Genomic DNA, 21,503 nt, shown 5'->3' with positions numbered 1-21,503 from the left:
ACCCTGTATGGATGGGGCTTTGCATAAAATAATGAGATTCCTTCATTCTGATACAGCCAATATTCAAAAATTGGCACTGAGAGTCCAGTGGTTCTCAGATGTGGGTGAGAATCAGTCACCTGAGGGTTGTTATAACACAGATGTCTGGTTTGGGGTGGGGTCTGAGGTTTTGCATTTTTAATGTCAATCTCTAAGAGATTATTAAAGAGAAAATAGGGTTTATTTAGAAACAAAATAAATAGAAGAATGAACAGGCCGAACACATTCATGAAGATGCCATTGCATTTTTCTTCTCCTCTATGATGTACATAATTTGAGAAGCCATTTCTTCTCAATTTTACCAGAAAATGAAATAATGATGCTAGCAAGGGTTTTGTATTTGTTGGTTTACACATGTGCCTGTACTCTTTAAACTCCTTGTCTAATAAGTTCCAGGTGATGATGATATTGTAGGTTCCACTACTTTAGTTAGATTTGTTCACCTTATAACTTCTCCCTGTAGGGGATTCTTGGAATCAGACAAGGGTAGCCATTTCTCCTCAGATATAGTGGCTTCAATGCAGTGACATCTACACGAGAGAGAACAGCTGGGAAATGTGATTGTCAGAACAAGGTTTTGTCAACAGAATACCCATCTATTTTTTTAAAGTTTTTTATTTTTTTAAATTTATTCTTTTATTGAATCACCATGTAGAAAGTTACAAAGCTCGAACACCGTCCCTTCAACAGTGCCCATCTATTTTTTAATGAATGGTTAAAAGGATGGTTTTAACCAAGGAGGGTTTAGTCTATGCAAACAAAACACTTCATACATAGCATCAACAAAAGATAAAAATCATGTAATAGCATTAATAAATGTAGAGAAACTATTGACAAGATTGAGCATACTTTATAATAGCTCAACTATTTCTTCAAAATGGGGAAGAAGGAACAGACTTTAGCGTAGTAAAATTTGCTCTATACAACTACTAATATCATACTCCATGCATGGTGTATGCTTTATCTCTGAACCATAGCTTTGGTCCAAAAGAGCTTAACTCTGACTTCCCCCTCTCCATCTTCTAGGTTTTGTTTTATGTATTTAGTTTTAGCTTTCAAAATGAGTCAGAATAGTAACAAATGATTACTCACTTTGAATTATCAATGAATTAATTTTTTAATGAAACTCTTCTTCACAATATTTTTCTTCTACCTAAATGTTTATCATTCTTGGTGGGTGTGCATAGTAAATTCTTGATCATTTTACATTTCAAAATATTTTATTTTATCTTTGCTGTTAAATACCTGTTTGTAGAATTTCTGGTTGACAGATATTCTCAGAATTTTGAAATAATGTACTATTTTTAAAAAATATCCATTTGCTATATTTAGGAGATCTGCTATTAGAAATAGCAATTGCCTTTTCTTGGAGGGTAGTCTGTCTTTTTTTCCCATGGTAGAATCAGAGATGTTGTCTTTGCCTATATTACTATTATTATTATTGTTATTAATTTGCTTTTTGGGTCACACCCAATGATGCTCAGGGATTACTCCTGCCTTTGCACTCAGGAGTCACTCCTGGCAGTGCTTGGGATGCCGGGGATTGAACCCAGGTTGGCCGCGTGCAAGGCAAAGGCCCTACCTGCTGTACTATCACTCCAAACCCATAATATTATTTTTAATTTTGGTATTTATTCCACATAACATGCTTTTGCATATTCCCTATTTTTTCTATAAGAAAAATTTTAGTTTTACTGATTCATTGAATCAGTAAAGCTTTACCCATTCTTTGTAATTTCTCCTTTCAAGTCTCCTAAAGACATATATTAGAGCATTTAATTTTTATCCCCATGTGTCTTATCTTCACTTTATTTTTATTTTCTTTGCTTTTAGTTCATATTCTGCTTCTTTTAATTCATATTTTTCTACTTCTTTACATAATGACTACTTCAAATTTTCTGTGAATCTGTTCTTTTGTTGTTTCAACTGTTGAATTTCTATAATCACATATTTAATTTCCAAACGCTCCATTTTGTTTCTATCAAAAGTTTACTTCTTTTTTCATGCTTACAGTTCTTTATTTGTTTAAACATTTGGGCTGACTCTTTTCACTTTTCTTTGATACAGTTCTATTATCTTCACTACTTGGTAAAGCACATCTACTGGCTGTATCTAGTCTTCTGATTGCCTTTCCTCATGTCACTTCAAATTTTTATTTCTTCTGCATGGTACTGTAGTCTCCTATGTGAGTTTTCTGGGAGAACTATCTGTGTGCTCTTGTGTTTGCTTTCTTACAGATTAGTTCATGTTTGCCCACACTGGAAGCATGATGGGTTCCACCTGTCATGTGTTTTCTCTTTTTAGGGTCACATCTCATGGTGCTCAGGGCTCAGGAATTACTCTTTTCGGGACTGGTGGTGCCAGGGATCAAACCCTGCAAGGCAAGCACTATTTCTCCTGTGCTCACTTGTCACTCTTATGCCCACTTGTTAACTTGGTTGCCCTCCGTTATGCAGTTATGGTGAATTCAGACTTCACACTTAACATCCAGTATGGAAGTAGGGTTCATATTTGTTGTGAGTGGACCTTTGCCTCCCATACTCCTATTGGAAGGCAAACTTCTTTGATATTTCCACCTGGCTTCCTTTAGTGACTGGGTTTGGAGTAACCATGCTGGAGTCAGAACTCATTCGTCATTGGACTTCCAGTTTCAATGTGTTGAGACCCATAGATAAATTAGTTCATAGTAACTCTTTGATATCAGCATTTTCTTATCATTATTTCTTGGTAATTAAATTGATATATATATTACTTTAAAATTATATTCAAATTTCTATATTCTAGAAACTGAAAAGACTTCTTTTCCTATGGCCCACCTTACCACCATTGCCACCACACACACACACACACACACACACACACACAGACTCATACAAAACACTACCAACATGGTCAGGTTTTAATAAACTTGAAGAACTGGAGTTCTGGATAATGATAAATGTTATCACTAATGAGGTAATTTTCATCTAATAGAAGGTGTAAAATTTCCGCAACTGACTGCATGCAACTTACCCTTTTATTTAATTGTCTCTATTACTTTCTGTCTTGTGACCTACTCACAATTTTTCCACTGTAGGGCATTTTCTTGTGTATTTTTTTTCTTCATGGGGTTACTCCTGGCTCTGCACTCAGGAATTACCCCTGGCTGTACTCAGGGGGTCATATGGGATGCTGGGAATCGAACTCAGGTTAGCTGCATGCAAGACAAATGCCCTACCTGCTATGCTATTGATCCAGCCTCTCTTGTGTATTTCTTATTTGGGGGAGAATAACTTTCATTTTCAACTCAAGGGAGAAAGTATTTCTCACTGGATCAAATATACTGTCTTTATAATATGCATATTTTTTCTGGTGGCTATAGTTCATTGTTTTAACCATTAGTCCTTTTTCACATCTAGTATAGATTGATAACACTTTCACCTATGCTATCTTACTTGACCCTCTTAAAATTCAGCATAGCTATTAGTATATTCATTTTATCATGGAAAAATGGGCTGGAGGGGATAATTACCTTAGCCCTCGTTAGTAACTAATACAGCTCATCTTCTTTCATGGAAGAGGAACCTCATTAGGAAATACAACCTCTAGAGAACATATTGACCCCTCTTTCCTGTCAAGTAACAAATGGAATCTTCAGGTCTCAAAGACAGAGAAGCTACATTTGTAAACCCATTCAAAGAATCTTCTATATAATCTTGCCCCCCCCTTTTTCTGCATATAGCACTAAAATTTCTTGGAGATGATAAATAGATAAAAAATGATTCTAAAAACACATTGCTTTATTTGCTATCTAAAAATCTGTTTGCTGTAGATATATTTGGATATATTATTTCACATTTGTATGGTATTTAATTTTGTGCTGAATGTTTCAAAATTATAGCAAATGGTTTGTAGAGTTAATAAATTATCTACATAAAGAAGTATTCATTTGATGACTTATTATGGAATGTTAAACATTTTCATCCTCGGGATTTGATGTAAAATTCATAAAATTGTTTTGGTGCTGATTTTTGTGATAGAAATTTTGTGATGCCTAGAAAAATGTTCTTTCTGAAGTCCCACCAGTTAATCATTTTATTTCTCCTACCTGTACAATAAAACAAGTAATCTGAAATCAACCAATATTTTGTGGTTTCTATTTTGTTTGCCTTGTAATAAAAGTGATTGGCACTATTAGAATGAAGCCCCTATTTATTTTGGGGTCCCAGGGTAACTGATTGGGCCATCCCTATCATTTTCCTTCTATACTTTATCTACAGGAAAGGGAATATTAACCATCCCTGAATCATGTATCCTAAACAATATGAAAACTGATAAAAAGCAAAAAAAATTATCTTTTTATAACATGCAGCAGTAGAATTATTTACGGGGACAGAAAAAAATTTAATAGAGTTATACAATCACAAGGCAAAGTAGACTTCTAAATTTCATCTCTGGGGCAGTTTAAAAAGAGAGTCTTCACTCTGCAAGTTTTAACCTCTGGGTCTTAATGCACAATAATGCTTTTGATACTTTGCGATAGCTAGATATTTCCCATTTATGGTCAGATTTATTTATGCTGTGTTATGCTCAATACAATTATCAGCAATACCAACTGGAGTTACTACACTTGAACATCTTTCAGATCTTATAACCACTTATTGGTATGGACTGAGTATCTATGTCCTTGTCCTTCAGGAATATATTTAAACCTAGTTTCCAATTAGTGATGGTGAGGTGGGGCCTTTGAGAAGTGATTAGATCATAAGGGTTGAGCTTTAACAAATAGAATGTTGAGTACCGGTGGATTAGAGGGGGAAATTTCCCCCTTCTTATCTAGGTTATTCCTGGGCTGATTGGGTAAGAGAAACAGAATCCGTTAGATTTGTAACAGTCAACACTGAAAATAGAAATTTTTGTTGCAAGCAGATAGATAGGGGCCCAAGATAATGAGCTTTTGGGAAATAATAAAATTTAAGTTGTTGCATCCTGAAGTAACCCTTAGGCATGAAGACCACATCTTTTTGAGATGCTAAATTTTAGTTTTTTTGAGAAACAGAAACAACACTCAGAGAATGAGGGTGGGGCCCTCAGAAAAAGATAAGTTGCAGGAGAATCCAAATGACATGATCAGAATATGAATGGGCTATCAAGAGCTCACGCCTTTCAGTATGACTCTGTCCAAATTAGTTTTTAAAAAATTTTAACTTGATTTAAACACCATGATTTATAAAGTTGTTCACAATACAGTTATTTCAGGTATTCAATATTCCAACATCAGTCCTCATCTCCACCACTGTTCCTAGATTCCCACCCTCCCCCAACCCCAAGCCTGCTCTCTTAGCAGACACTAATTGATTTACTATATATTGCTTGTTACCACATATATTTTGTAATGGAGTTGCTAATGTCGTAGCCTGAGGATTTACTGAGCTGCTAGGTGCAAGTTGGCCTTCTGTGTTATTGTTTTTCCTCGCTGAGCTTAGTGGGCTTCTGCACAATTTTCCTATCTAAATTTCTTGTTTCTCCTGAGCTGTCCAAGCTCTGTGAAGGTTGGAGGTGCTTGGCTGTTTGCTTCAGGAGCACTGGAGCTGGGACGATTAGCTGCAGGTATCTCTCCAGCCTCTCAGATCAGTCCTGAAGCTGGGCTGATTCTCTGGTGGTGGCAGCAGGATCTGGATGTGGGTGGCTGAAGCGCTGAGCCTTTGGCAGGGCAGGGACTCAGTCTGCCCCTATCCCACTTAGTGTTCGGACATCTTGCCTCGTGGCTACTAAGTCATAGCTCAGATTAATTTTTATGTATGCAGAGAACTTTAGGCCAACACAATTTGGAGAAATTGTATATTATCCTCTTTCAAAAACCATTCTCTGTTTTTTTTGAGAATGCCTCCTCAGTTCTTTTTCTGTGAGGGGAGGGATGGGCTTGAAATGCTTGTGTCCAGGACTTTCTTTTCCCAGTAAAGAGCAATTCCTTGCAAAAAATAACAGCATAAATAAGTTTTCTTTTAAAAAGCAATTCCTCCTCCCAACCTGAGTCAATTCCCAGAGAACTCACGTGCTGGGGACCAGCTTCTTCTGCCTTGTGCCATCAAATGACTACAGACATAGCTTTGTGGGGCTAGTGGAATAAAAGGATGCGTTTCACTCACATAGGTGCTCATAGCTGACTTTACCAGTCCTGACCCACGCTATGCCTTTTCCTGGGTGGTCAAAGTGAGCTGAGCAGAAAGGTGGAAGCACTATTTTCTTAAACGTTACCATCTCACGCCCCCACTTTACCAAGTCACGCTGACACTTTTATTTGAAGAAAGAAGAGCAGGGAGCCCAGAGAGAAAGCACTGGAGCTACAGACAGAAGCTTTGGTGGATGATGTGGTGCTGGACTATTGTTTGCATGAAACCCTATCATCAACAGTATTATAAATTATGGTGCCTCAAATAAAATTTTAAAAGACAGAATTACACAGTGGCCCAAGGGATAGCAAAGAGAGTAAGGTGATTTCCTTGATTGCGACTGACTGGGATTTGATCCTAGGCACTGTGTTTGAATCCCTGAGCACCTCCAGGAGTAAGCCCTGACTTCTGCAGGGTATAGATTCCTCAAAACATGACAACAAAAATTTAGAAGAGGTCAGGGAAGTGGAAAAATGGGTATGTATTCTTAAGTAAGAACGGAATAGGTGAGAAAAACATTTTATATTCGATAGCACCACGGGTAGGGCATTTGTTTGCCTTGCATATGGCCGACCTAGGTTCAATTCCTCAGTCCCTCTCAGAGAGCCCGGCCAACTACCAAGAGTATCTCGCCTGCACAGCAGAGCCTGGCAAGCTACCCATGGTGTATTCGATATGCCAAAAACATTAACAACAGGTCTCACAATGGAGACATTACTGGTGCCTGTTCGAGCAAATTGATGAGCAACGGGATGACAGTGACAGTGACAGTGATTCTTTTTACTAGGGAGGATGGGTGAGACTCTGCATTGTTTTAAGACATGCAAGATGTTAAAATAATGCTGGGGAAGAATAGGTTGTTTGAGAAGATTCTCTTTTGTATAGCCAGGTCTACTCTCTTTCTATTTTTATTTATTTATTATTTTTTTTTTTTTGCTTTTTGGGTCACACCCAGCGATGCTCAGGGGTTACTCCTGGCTTTGCACTCAGGAATTACTCCTGGCGGTGCTTGGGGGACCATATGGGATGCCGGGGATCGAACCCGGGTCGGCCGCGTGCAAGGCAAACGCCCTACCCGCTGTGCTATCGATCCGGCCCCTCTACTCTCTTTCTAGTCTCTTTCTAATCTCACTCTACCTCTTTCCCTGCTACCCCTATATTGCTACCTCAAAAAGATCAATTTCTCTGCACATGCTTAGTGAATCTACTTAGAAAATGACAATTCTCATTCCAGTTTGGGTCACAGTAGTATAAATCCTGAGCCAAAAAATGGGATGGGACTTGAGACTTCAAGCAGAAAGAAAATGAGTTCACCTGACTCAGTGACTCAATGACTCATCTGATGAAGATTGGGTGATCTGTAATTAGATGTTCTCCCCTGTCACTGAGATAGATTTTTATGATATAAAAGTTATTTCTGGTAATACCTTAATTCTAAATACCTCTAATTTTCATTCATCTGTATAGTTCAGGAAGTAGTCAATTTTTCCAAAGCTTCAGGGCCTCAATTGACCTCACCTTAAAATAATTCATATGCTAAAGAGGCTCTTAGAGAAAATAATCTGAGCATCTTCAGTATCCTTGTCTTAAGCAGACTTTAGAGGCATTCTCCTGCCACGTATGCTACTGAAAACAGGAAAAATGTGTATCTCTAAACCAGAGAAGCAGGCCCTTCCCAGATGCTCAATGGACAATAAATCTGTAGCACCTTGAACTTCCCAAACTCTAAAACTGTAAAAAAAATTAATTTCTGCTGTTTAAAAGCCAGCCAGTTAATGGTATTTTGTTATAGAAGCCCAAATGAATGAAGACATTGAGGGAATCTTAATCTCATGGCAGCTAAAATCATCACTTAAACACTACTTAATAGTGAAGAAATCCTTGTGCTCAAGTATTTCTCTTGAGAAATAGTTCCTTTGAGGGCGTGGGAGAGGGGCTATACCTGGCAATGCTTAGGGTCTACTCTTGGCTTTACATTTAGGAATTACTCCTGGAGGTGTTCAGGGAACCATATGAGATGGTGGGGGTTGAACCTGGGTCAGCCGTGTGCAAGACAAATGCCTTACCCACTGTACTATTGGTCTGGTCTGAGTAGTTATTACTTGGTACCCTCAACTTGTTTTTCTATGATCTGTTGAGATTCTCTAGCATTCAATGTTACTATCATGGCTCTTCTTAAGTCTTTGACCAGAGAGCTAGTTCAATGTGCTGTGTATATTTTTGCATGTGGGAGGCCCACTTTGATCCCTGGTCCCACATGACCTATGAACAAACATTGTGGTCCTACAACTCATCCTTTATGAAAAAAAAATCTCATACAATCCAAGAACAACAACAACAAAATAAGCAAGCAATTCTCTCTCACTGCACCCCTACCATCCATTCACCTAAAAATGAGCAATGCCTGGAATAAACACACCTCTAAAGAAAGCATAAATATGGCTCACAGGCACATTATTAAAATGCTCAATATTACTTATTATTAGGGAAATGCAAATTAAAAATAACACTGTGGTGAAGATGATTTATATTCAAAAGATGGAAGCAGGTATTGAGGATATGGAGAAAAAGAAGGCCAGTGGGAATATGAATTGTTGCAGTCTCTGGAAAGTGGTCTAGTGATTCCTTTGAAAAATAAAAATAAAAATATCCTATGATAAAAACACTGATTCATTTTGTACAATATACATAAAAATATCCAAAGAGATACTTGCAAACCTATGTTTATAGTACACTATTCACAATAGTTAGAACATGAAATTAACTTAAATTTGAGTGAACAGAAAATTAAATATACATTATGTTCAACTTCTAGTTTGGGTGAAATTATGGTGATTGCCAGAGAGAAAGGAGGGGTGGATTGGAGGAATAAGAGAACTTTTTTAGTGATGGGATGGATCCAGAATTTTGTGGGTAGGGTGGTGACAATTATACATGTATAAAAATATCCCCCCCGAATTCCATACTATTTCAAACCAATGAAAAGCCAGTGAAATTAAAATTTAAAAAAATTAAGATTTTGTGATGCCTAATTATCACTAAGCATTAATTATTATCAATTATTGTCTCGTTAATTATTTATCTTGGAGTTCTATTTCTAAGTATCACTGACACACACAAAAATATCTTAAGCACAATCCTCAAAAAAAGAAAAAAAATATATTCCTTGATAAAAAGTGAAGAAACTGCTGAGAAACTATATTGGACTCTACCCAAGACAAACTAAATTAGAGAGGTTAATTGTCAAGGCATTTTATAGCTCTGACATTAGAATAGAACAATGGAGCAGTTCTTGTTTCTAGTTAATTAGGTAGTACTCTTGGAATTCAGTGGCTTGAATAATTATTTCTTGATTAATTGTTGAAGTATTGGTTAACAAATCAATACTCTGTATCTGAAAATGGTGAAGCTAAGCTCCCTGGTAGTAGATCAATCAGAACTTGATTTAAAGGTGGTTGTCTCAGGACCTGGCTGTGTTGCTAATTTAGTGACCTGATGTCAGATACTAATCTACACTGGGCTTGAATACACGGGGCTAGCCCCGTATTCTTAGCTGCAAGCAGGCTGGAAAGCATATATTTTGTATGCATATTTTGTACTGCATATGTGAACATGTTCACCAGACTTCTAAATAAAGACCAAATCACTTCTTCTATAAAACAATAATTTGTATTTTTCATTTTCTAAATTTAATTTAATTGTTTACTTGTCAAGATCATTAGAACAAACATTGCGTTGTAATACACACAGAGGAGTAACATTCAGCCTTTGTTTAATTAATTTACTTTTCTCTGTGTGTGAAGCAAAATAGTTTTTAATGAGATTTAGAAAGATATGAGGGCAGAGAAAGAGAGGAAGTATGTGTTCAAAGAAGAGCATGGGCTTGGAGAACAAGCCTTTAAGAGTGGGAAATTCTACTACTTATTTGAATGAAAACATGGTTGGTCTGGAGAGCATTACGACAAGTAAAATAAATCAAACAGAAAGACAAATGGTATCACAGTCTCACATGTATAATATAGTAATATAACAATAATAAATGCAGTTGAACTCAGAGTGAGGAAGACTAAAGTTGTGGTTGCTAGGGTCCAGAAAAAGGAGATGAAAATTTGGAGAGATGATAAAATATTACAAAATTTTGGTTATAAAGACTAAGTCTAAGGACACTGCATAAAGCTGTAACTTGACTGATAAAAACACACTGTCATTGAAATTTGATCAGGGAATAGAACTTGTGTTCTCACCAAACAAACTAAAACATAACAATAAAAGGGATAGACGGCAGAGAAAAAAAAATGACTCAGTAGTGGAAATCCTTTTACAATGCATATCTCTAGCAAATTATCGCACTGTGGACTTTAATATACAATTTTGTTTGTCGGTTATGTCTCAGTAAAGTTGTGAAGATTTTCTTTAAGAAATATGTCTCCTTCCATGGGGTTTGAGACTTTATTTTGTTTCTGGCCATACTCAAAACTTACTCCTGGCTCTGTGCTCAGGGAATCATACGGAGTGCCAGTGGGTGGAGAGGGATGAAAACCAGCGGGGCCTCTTGCAAGGCAAACACCCTACACACTGTACTGTCTCTCTTGCCCCAGGGTGTGAGATGGTTTATGTGGGAACTGGTTGGTGTGTATCATCTAGAGTCTTGCACCACGCAGATTCAGTCTGCATTTCTGAGGAATACCGTAGTTCAGAGGGAGTGCATTAAGTTTCCCTCCCGCCCTGAGCAGAGCCCCAGCAGCCAAAGACCTCCAGAATCCAGCCACAGCCATGCTTAAGGCTCCTCTCCACACATTGGGAAAAGCCTCATGCATGAAGCAACCAGCAGAGGAAACCAGGTGTGCGGAATCCCGTGCTGAGATCTCCAAGCCTACTTGGATCAGGACTGGGCCTCTTCCACCCAGATTCCACATTTTTCAGTAGCTAGGCGGTCACACCCACAAATTGCCCCCGGCACCACCTGTGTAATCCCATAAACAGTCAACATCCAGAGACTATAAAACCAAGCTCCTGCAAGCTTGTGGCCACAAGCAGCTGCGCAACATCTTATAGCCTAGTTCTCCCTCTTGGAGAACCTGGCAAGCTACCAAGAGTTTCCTGCCTGCATGGGAGAGCCTGGCAAGCTCCCCATGGTGTATTCATATACCAAAACCACGAACAATGATGGGTCTCATTCCCCTGATCCTAAAAGAGCCTCCAATGTGGCACCATTGGGAAGGATGAGTAAAGAGAGGCTTCTAAAATTTCAGGGCTAGGGAGAATGGAGATGTTACTGAGACTGCTCGAGAAAATCGACGATCAATGGGATGATGATGATGATGATGATCATGATCATGATGATGATGATTTATCTTAGGAGTGATAGCACAGCAAGTAGGGCATTTGCCTTGCATGCTGCCAACCCGGGTTCGATTCCTCCATCCCTCTCAGAGAGCCTGGCAAGGGTACCGAGAATATCCCGCCTGCATGGCAGAGCTGGCAACTACCCATGGCATATTCGATATGCCAAAAACAGTAATAACAAGTCTCACAAAGGAGATGTTACTGGTGCCCACTCGAGCAAATCGATGAACAACAGGACAGTGCTACAGTGCTATTTATCTTAGTCAGCTTCAGATTTAATTGCTAATACATGCAGCTGTTGTGAAAAATAAAATAGGCTACATGTGGTAGCACTGTCGTCCCGATGTTCATCCATTTGATCGAGCGGGCACCAGTAACATCTCCATTGTGAGACTTGTTGTTACTGTTTTTGGCATATTGAATACACCATGGGGAGCTTGCCAGGCTCTGCCGTGCGAGCGAGATACTCTTGGTAGCTTGCTGGGCAGCCTCTTCAAGAGGGATGAAGGAATAGAACCCGGGTCAGCCACATGCAAGGCAAACACCCTGCCCACTGTGCTAGGTATTTAGCATAATAATCAAAATTATATAAATGCTTGGTAATATCAGCTATTATCATTGTTTTATTTATTAAGATAGTCATGACCTGTGTTCTTAGAATTTATACTCTCCAGTATATAGAAAAGTACATGGGAAAATGTGTGATCAAGTGCTGACCAAGTGAGTGATATTCTGGTTAAACAGATGGAAGAAACTCTATCTTAGCTGGGTGGAGCTAGAAATCTGTCATTTTGAAAAGGGTGAAATGTGAAGGATGAGACAGCGATAACCAGACTCAGAACTTTAGAAGGGAGAATGTTTGAGGTAGAAAGGGGAAGTAGAATTATTTAACACAAGGTAACAAGCTGCTCAAAGATCTGGAGGAGAAGAAAGTGGAATATGATATAAGATTTAAGCAAATCAAATGTCCTGGGGGAAATACAAAACAGTGAAAAAATGTGCAGTTTCCTGAACAAGGTTAAGAAGTTTTGACTTTATCATGAATTTGGTCTTATGCTTTAGAACTATCTATTGTGAAAGTAATGAAACTTCATATTTTGCCTGGATTAGAGCTGTCAAAATCAGACATTACCTTTCTATTACTGATGTCCATATACACAGTAAGACTGACTAGGTAATCAAAAATGTCTTAGCTCAAAAATAGAAAAACTCACTTTGCATTTATTGAAACGAATTAAGGAGAAATTGCTTCTTCTCTTTTGATAAGTGAAAAATACAATCTTCCCTCACAAATGTTATGATGTAAATTATCAGACTATTACACACTTGAATTTACATAATTATACCTTGGAAATATTAATACTTATAAGAAGTTTCTCCAGGAGCAGATGATGTTTAGTTGTGATCTTTAGAACTAGATCCCACTTAACTGACTTGAGAAGCAACCATGCTCTCATGGGAGCAGATAAGTAAATATTTGTTAATTTCTTCCTAGATCAACAATTTCAATATATTATTAATAATCTTTCATCTACTTATACCCACAAGACTACTTCTTCCTCTTTATAAGATCTCATGTCTAAAATTATAACTGACTGTTCTGAATTCATGGTCTATTAAAGTTTAGAGAATCATCTTTGAATCCACAATGACTAACCTATAGAAAAACAATAAAGAAGCAAGACTAAAGAAACGATGTCTGTTTAGAAATGATCATGATCTTAATTCAAGTAGTGCGACTGTAAGTGGAACTGCAAAATACACAAGAGTTAGAATTAATGGCACTTGGAAACTTATTGCATAAGAGCACTGAAGAACATTAAGGAAAGGATGGGATGCGGGATATCTAAGGTTCCATCTCAAGGAACTCTGGGGTATAGTGACATTTCATGAATAAAAACACTGATGGAAGAACATTTCAGGGAGTTAAGTTGATGGAGTTCTGTCTAAACATGCTGAATTTAGGTGTTGTTATCTTGTTTCCGATGTTCTCTTTCTCTTTCTGTAGAGTCCTTGCCTAGCTTAATGAACATGGGAGTGGCATGTAAACTTTATCCTGATCTCATGACATTGATTTTGCTTGGGGCAGAAATAAAGCTTTTGAAGTGGAGGCCAGCTTACACTGGAGGAAGGAGTAGATGGAGGTGTTAAGGGTCTCAGATGTCTTCTATACATTTTCCTCTTCAATACATTTCCCTCTTTTTTTGTGGAGGAGGAACACCTGGTAGTGCTCAGGGCTTTCTTCTTGCTCTCTACTCAGGGATTACTCCTGCAGTGTTTAGGGGATCATATGAGGTATAAGGCAAGTGCCCACCGTGCTGTACTATTTCTATTGCTTTATATCTCTCCATACTAATATCACTATCAAAATCTGTTAATTGTTTTTATGTTAAATGGTAAATAGTTGTGTCAAAGAATAAACAATGTTTCTGAATTTTGCTTTATATTTTCAAGCTGTCATAATCACTTTTAGTCCACTAAATCACATTATAGTCCACAGAGACAGGGATAAAATAAATAAGCTACTATTTAAAATCATGGGGATTGCAGTGTTTTTTAAATGAAAGTTATAGAAAATGATCCATTTCAGTCAAGAAATAATTTTAAAACATTGCAAGTTTGTTCTGAGATCAGCTGTCTGGTATAATTTAGCAATGCAAACATCAAATAAGTTATCTCATGTGCTTTTTCCCTTGTAATTATCTAAAATGTCTCTCCAAACAATTTTTTGTATAATATAAATACTTATGCTTTCAGATAAGATCTTCTCATAAAATTATTTGACTTTACAAGTCTAATTAAAGCAAGCACTTAAAATATAGCACAAGTGATTGGCAAATGTTTCTTCAACTGATTAGTTATCTCACCAGAGAGCTTCTATGAAGTTACTAGGCTTCAAATTCAATTTTCTAAAGAACATAGAGAAGGATTTATAACACAGAAACACAAAACCACAACACTTTTGCATTTAAGGAAATCTTTACCTAGTGCTTTACACTAAAATCAGATTCTCTTCTTAAGGAGATAACCATATTTCTGCGCTTACAGTTGCTCTGTTTAAAGAGCAGATGCCAATTATTTTGCTGTCACATTATTTAGAATTCTAGAATCTGCACTAAGATCGAAGCTTTAATTCAATTATGTTCAGATTATGTGGGCGAAGATCCCCATTTGCAGAAAGGCTTGTGACTAAAAGAGACATCTGATCACCATATAATGATCTGAAAAGAAAAATTGTTTTTATCATGGTAAGTAGAAACCATAAGAAAAGTTGAAGCCATCTATGGATGATCATCTACCTAACAGTAAGCCAAAGTTCTGGATAGTCCTCTGGGCAAAACAGCTTAATATATAATGGTTTAATATATAAACAGTGAAATATTGACTAGTGCAGGCAAAAATGTGTCCAGAGGCAGCAAAATTGCTCCCAGGAAAAGATAGAATAGAACAGGTTAGTGTCTTAGTAGATATAGAGGGCAATGTGAAAAAATAAACTAGGAAATTGTCACAACCTTACTCTACTTTAGGGTTACCTACTGATTGGCTATATGAAATATCCTAGTCTGTTCTCTTAATATGCCCATTGACTTTGGATGTGCTTATTAACTGTCCTTGATGTCTCTGTCATGTTAAACAGAACTCAAATGTTGAGAACCAGTGGAACAATAATATCAAATCGAATAAGTGGGCAACCCGTGAATCCACTTAGACCACCCAGGTGACACTAAAGCTTAGACAGTCCTTGTGTGTTTGTCTCTTTGTGTGCCTGTATGTCTCAGTCTCTGTGATCCACACCCACTGGACAGAGATGGAAGATGCCAATCTGATTGGCTTTAGTGTGGTAAATTGTCACAGTCATCAAAGTCACATGAAGGTCCCCTACTCTGCCTGACTTCAGAGAGCTGCCTGCTAGCTCCTGCTCACTTACCAACTTTGACCTAAACTCCCAACTCAGACCCATACTGCCACTTGCCTCCCTTCCTACCCAGCAGGTAAACCAGATACTTGTATCCTGCAGTGCAAATCAAATCAAATTGAGATTCCATCTCACAATAGTGTGATCCATTTCTATCAAAAAGACTGGAAACTACACATCTTAAAATTATATTTTCTGTCTCTCACTTCCCCTAAGGTATTAGTTCTGTGGTAAGATTACTTGGTTGCTTTATTTAAGGCACCAAAGTTTACAAGAGTGTTATGTTTTAAGGATACAGTGGCACCATCATACTCACCATCAGAGTGCAGCCTCAATGTCTCTCGGGTCCCTTCACCTCCCTTTCCTCTACTGTCTGTTGAGCAGACTCAGTTCTATAGGCAGATTCTCAAGGTCTAAAGTCATTGCTGTAGGTACTCCGACATAGGAAACGTTAGCTCCTGGTGTATGATAAACATACCTTAAAGATGCTTGAAAGTAAAAGAGGAATCCAGTTGTTAGTGTCTTCTGCCCATCTGTTGCCCATTAACACACGTTCTCACATCATATTGAAAGGCTGCAAGAACTAACATTAGAGACTGCATATTAACTATCACAGTACCACATTGTAATGATTTAATGCTAAGCAGGCAAAATGGACAGAATATCCAGGCTTATCTTTAACCTAGCTAACAAAATCACTGGCATAAGTTCTGGTAAAGCAGAACAATAAGTAAAGTTGCAGGATCATAAAAGGAAAAGAGGCAGACCATAGCCTAAAAAGAAGAAAGAAAGTCAAATTGGATAATCCAAGTTAGCAGGTGAGGGCATCAAGGAAGGGATAAGCCAATCAAGAAAAATCACAACCCTAGAGTCCTGAGAGGTAGGCATTCCAAGGCAGGAAGGTCCAAAAACAAGTAAAGAGATAAAAGGGGATGCTTGCAGGGAGACGGGGTCACTCTCTGTGCAAGGGACCCTGGTCGACAAGCACTTGTGCTTCGCGTGAATATAGAAACTTCTTTGCTCGCATTTTTGACTCTGTCTCATTCCTCAGATCACGGACCCTAACAATATGTGCATCTATTTTTCTGGAGTAGGACTGAAGGAGGGTGAAATTTTATTTGATGCAGTGGGGAATGTGTGGTTCAAGGAATGCTTGAATGGTTCTCTGTCACAAACTCTCACAATTGAAGGGTCTTGGATAGAGGTGTGTGGGGGGAGCTTGGACTTCATCCTTCACACGGGGGAGAGCAGGAGAGCACTTAATGTACTTTCCCAAATGCCCAGGAAGAGTCAGTGCTGATCAGGTTCCTATCAGAGTTAACAAAGTAACACTTATGCTAATGGTGTCCAGGGTTATTTCATCTTCACAAATGGATCCAAGTCCATGTATACTTTTATTCCAAATATTGCCATGACTCAAAAAATCTCTCTCTCTCATTGCTGTTATTATAGTACCCAAGAGAGCAAGGGATTAAGCCCATTCTTTACATTCACTATATGCTGTCAGATGGATTCTTACACATGGAAGGCATGTGCTATACCATTTGAACCACATACCCAGCCCCCCATCTCTTTCTTAATTTTCTTTATTTTGTATTTTTCTAGAAGGTAATGTCCTCTTTTTCTATTTTCTCTTGAGTATCAGGTTTAATTTCAGAAAATCTTTGAATCAAGCTTGGTGAAGAGAGGGGGAATCAAATTTGAGAAGACCAGGGACTATGCCTGATGTGTCACCTGAAGGTCTTTTACTGGCAGTACTGGAGGATCATGTCCTGCCAGAGTTGATCCCAGGCTCCCTGATGCAAGACTTCTGCCCAAACTTGAACTATTTCTCCAGTCCCAGCAAAGTGTTTTTGCATTTCATCAATGTTGTTACCTATATTACAATTTTGAGACTTTTGCTGCTAAATAGAATTTTATTATATTAACATATAATTTCTTTGCCCTCTGTTCATAACAATTTTGGTTGTTTCCTGTTTGAGGCTTTAAAGAATAAGTTGGCTATGAAAATTTGTGCATATGTTATATGTTTTAAAATGTACAATTTTAAGTAAGTCTAAAAGAAATCACATTGAATGATGAAGAAAAACCTAGAATTGAATTACATTGAAAACATTACATAAAACTTGTGGGAATGCAATGAAAGCAGTGCTGTAAAGAAAATTGATAGCGTTATATGCTGTAATTTATCTTCTGTTGCCATAAAAGTAGGCTATAGGGTAAAAAATTAATGATTAGAGATTTAGTACCAGCCATGAGGGAGTAACAAGTAACTTACCCTTCTGCTGTAAACAACCATAAAACTGTACAATAGATATGAGGCAACCATTTCCAAGCATAGACAACAGGCAGCACAGGGCTAGCATTAGGATCTTTGATGAAGAGTAAAACAAGGTGAGCTCAACAGTCTCACTGGCTCTTGGTATGGGGTGCTCTCTAAAAGGTAGAACAGATATGAATCCTAAATAGAAAGCAATATTCCAGTGAGACAGAAGACAGAGGTCTTGATGAAGGTGCGTAGATAGAAATAAAATAAAATTTCCCCATGGCAATAAAATTCCTTGGAAGTAGTAAAATCAATAGCCTCAAGGTTGTAAAAAGACCACCTGCTAGATACAGGAATTATACACAGGAATTAAGTCTTGATAATACTTCACCTGGTGCCAAAAGATCCGGAGAAGACTGGACCCAGAGAACCTCCAGCAGGAACAAAGGTCAAAGAAAGAAATTTTAAATAAGATCATCAACCAATCCTAACTCTATCCACTTTGGCAACTACCCTAGCAACGGACTTTTACTAACTAGAAAGTCCCACATTGGGAAGTTTGAGAAACCTATAAAAGCCAACTGAACAAAAAGAATGCACATAGACTGCCTGGCCAATGTGCTGCTTGTGTCCATGTGGCCAAGCACATGATGTGACCAAGCACGAGTGTTGCCTGCATCTCCCCTCTTGAGATGTGTACTAGAGCTCCTCCACCTTTGGAGAAGCCTGTGTTCTCTCTTGAGCACATTACTCTCTCCCTTTATCTCCTTTTTCCCTTTCCTCAAAGACCTCCAAATAGGGGCTGGAGCAATTGCACAGCAGGTAGGGCATCTGCCTTGCACATACGGTCAACCAGGTTTCGGTTCCCAGCATCCCAGATGGTCTCCCGAGCACCACCAGGAGTAATTCCTGAGTGCATGAGCCAGGAGTAACCCCTGTGCATTGCCGGGTGTGACCCTCTCCCGCCCAAAATAAAACCCTCCAAATAAAAACTGTTTTTCACTTCATTCCTCACTGACTAATGCAATTATTTTTTTGTGAGAAAGACAAGGACCCTGGAATTCCTGTGTAAGGCCTTGGGCTGACATTCTTTTTCTGCAAAGAGCAATTCCTCACTCCAGTCTGAGTCCATGACTCCCAGAGAAATCAAGTGGTGGGAATTGACTCCCATGTTGAGAAGGACAATGGACGTCACGTGTGGCTTGATGGCTATCTAGTGGACATGGCGGGATTCATGATCCATGCAAAGAAAGAACACTGGGTCAGGAGGTCAAAAATGGAGATTTTTTAAAACAAATGCTGAGTTATGTATAGGTTGGGTGAGACTCTCTGCGGCCAAGTGGAGACTGACAGGGTTCTGAGAGGAGTTGGAGATTTCAGTGGTGGCACAGTGTGGTGATATTAAAGTGGCGAACTGAGTTCTAATGGGTGCCAATCATCCTTATAATATTATATAGGCAATAATCATTGGAATTTCTGTATATATTTTTCATTTTATTAATTATTATTATTATTTGGTTATGGGCCTCAACTGGCAGTGCTCAGGACTTACTCCTGGCTCTGAGCTCAGGGATCACTCCTGGTGGGCTCAGGGACTGATATGGAGTGCTGGTATCAAACACAGGTCAACTGTGTTCAAGGCAAGTTCTGTACCCACTTTTCTATTGCTCCAGCCCTGCATATTTACCATTTTATTATCAATATTTTATGCATTCCAAATAGTCTTGCTAAAATCAGTTTCCTTCTTGTTTGAAATCAATAATTTAAATCTTTTCTGAAAGAAGTCTCCTGGTAGTAGATGTTCTCATTTTCTAAATTAATAAATATTTCATTTCACTTTTATTCCTGAATAATAGATCCAATGAAGTCTAGACTTTAGGTTGAGTTATCATCTTTGAAAACATTGTAATTATTTCATTGTATTTAATCTCCATTTCTGCTCTTTAGAAGTGTGCCCTCCTTGGAGTAGAGAAATAATATGGAGGTTAAGGCACTTACCTTGCACACTACCAATCCCAATTTGATCCCTGACATCATATGAAAGAAAGAAAGAGAGAAAGAGAGGAAAAAAATAGAGGAAAATAGATAGATAAAGAGAGGGAAAGAGGGAGAGAGGAGTGAAAGGGGGAAGAAGGGAAGGAAGGAAGACAGGAAGAAGGGAAGGAAGGAAGACAGGAAGGAAGGAAGGAAGGAAGGAAGGAAGGAAGGAAGGAAGGAAGGAAGGAAGGAAGGAAGGAAGGAAGGAAGGAAGGAAGGAAGACAGAGAGGAAGGAAGGAAGGAAGGAAGGAAGGAAGGAAGGAAGGAAGGAAGGAAGGAAGGAAGGAAGGAAGGAAGGAAGGAAGACAGAGAGGAAGGAAGGAAGGAAGGAAGGAAGGAAGGAAGGAAGGAAGGAAGGAAGGAAGGAAGGAAGGAAGGAAGGAAGGAAGGAAGGAAAGAAGGTAACCTTACATTCATTTACCATGTTTCTTTTCTCTTGGATTTTTTCAGATCTTTTCTTTACCTTCGTTATGTTATATAACAGAAGTTTCTCTGTTACGCTTCTAGGCAGTCTGTCCCTAAGTGTTTCAGTATACTGTTTGAGATAAACTCGTCTTGTTATACTCTTGGGGGAGTTTATGTTTTTAAAATTTGCAATATTCCTTCTTAGTTTTCTCTGTTTTCCACTAGACATCAGTCACTCATATTCAATCCTTTTTGTTTCTTAACTTTTCTTTCATACTTTCAATCTGGATACCTCATTAAGAAATTGTCAGTTAAGGGGCTGGAATGATAGCACAGTGGGTAGGGTGTTTGCTTCGCACATGGCCGACCCAGGTTTGATCCCTAGCATCCCAGCACCACCAGGAGTGATTTCTGAGTGCTTGAGTTAACCACAAGCTAATGTCCAAGCTCGCAAAGCTGTGCAAGAAGCAATAAAGGAAGACCTCAAAGAGAGAAGCGCAGCAGTGTTGGCAGATGCAGCAGAAGCCGGGAAAAATATTCACAGCACTCGCCTGTCCTTTGCCAACTACAAGACCAAGATGACTCCCCTCCCACGTCCTGATGGATCTATCACATCTTCCAGAAGGGCAACGGAGAGGATTATTCACGACTTCTACTCAGATCTCTTCGACAGCCACGTCCATCTTCCCACATACCAAATTCCGCAGGATGGATAAGTTGTTCGCAATGTCCTCCCTTCCAAAATCCGACATGCCATTTTGTCAGTAAAGACGCATACAGCACCTGGTCCAGAAAAGGTCTTACCTGAACACCTGAAGAATCTGCTGCCAGTACTCATCAATAGACTGGCTTGGTTCTTCACATGCTACCTGTCCATGTGCAAGGTTCCGTCCCAATGGAAAACCGGGAGGACTGTTCTGTTGTATAAGAAGGGAGACATTCACAACATCGGCAACTATCATCCAATCTGCCTGTTGTCTGTCGTCTACAAGTTGTTCACTTATGTCATCCTGAATAGAATAGACAGAACACTAGACGAAGGACAACCATGCGAGCTAACCGGCTTCCAAAAAGGATTCAGCACGATCGACCATATCCACAGAGTGACCAAGCTCATTGAACTTTCGCGAATGTTCAAGATGCCACTCATGTTCATCGATTTAAAGAAGGCCTTTCATTCTGTTGAGACTGAAGTGGTCATTGAAGCCCTAGCCAAACAGGGCATTCAAACTCAGTATATCAAGATCCTCTGTGAGCTGTATTACGGATTCACCACCAGGATCTCACCCTTCTACAAGGAAGTGATCATTGACGTAAAGAGAGGGGTTCGGCAGGGTGATA

The sequence above is a fragment of the Sorex araneus genome, chromosome 1 (genome assembly GCF_027595985.1).
Source record: "Sorex araneus isolate mSorAra2 chromosome 1, mSorAra2.pri, whole genome shotgun sequence".
NCBI lineage: Eukaryota > Metazoa > Chordata > Mammalia > Eulipotyphla > Soricidae > Sorex > Sorex araneus.
The sequence above is the reverse complement of the archived record's forward strand: the minus strand, read 5'-3'. Positions refer to the sequence as shown.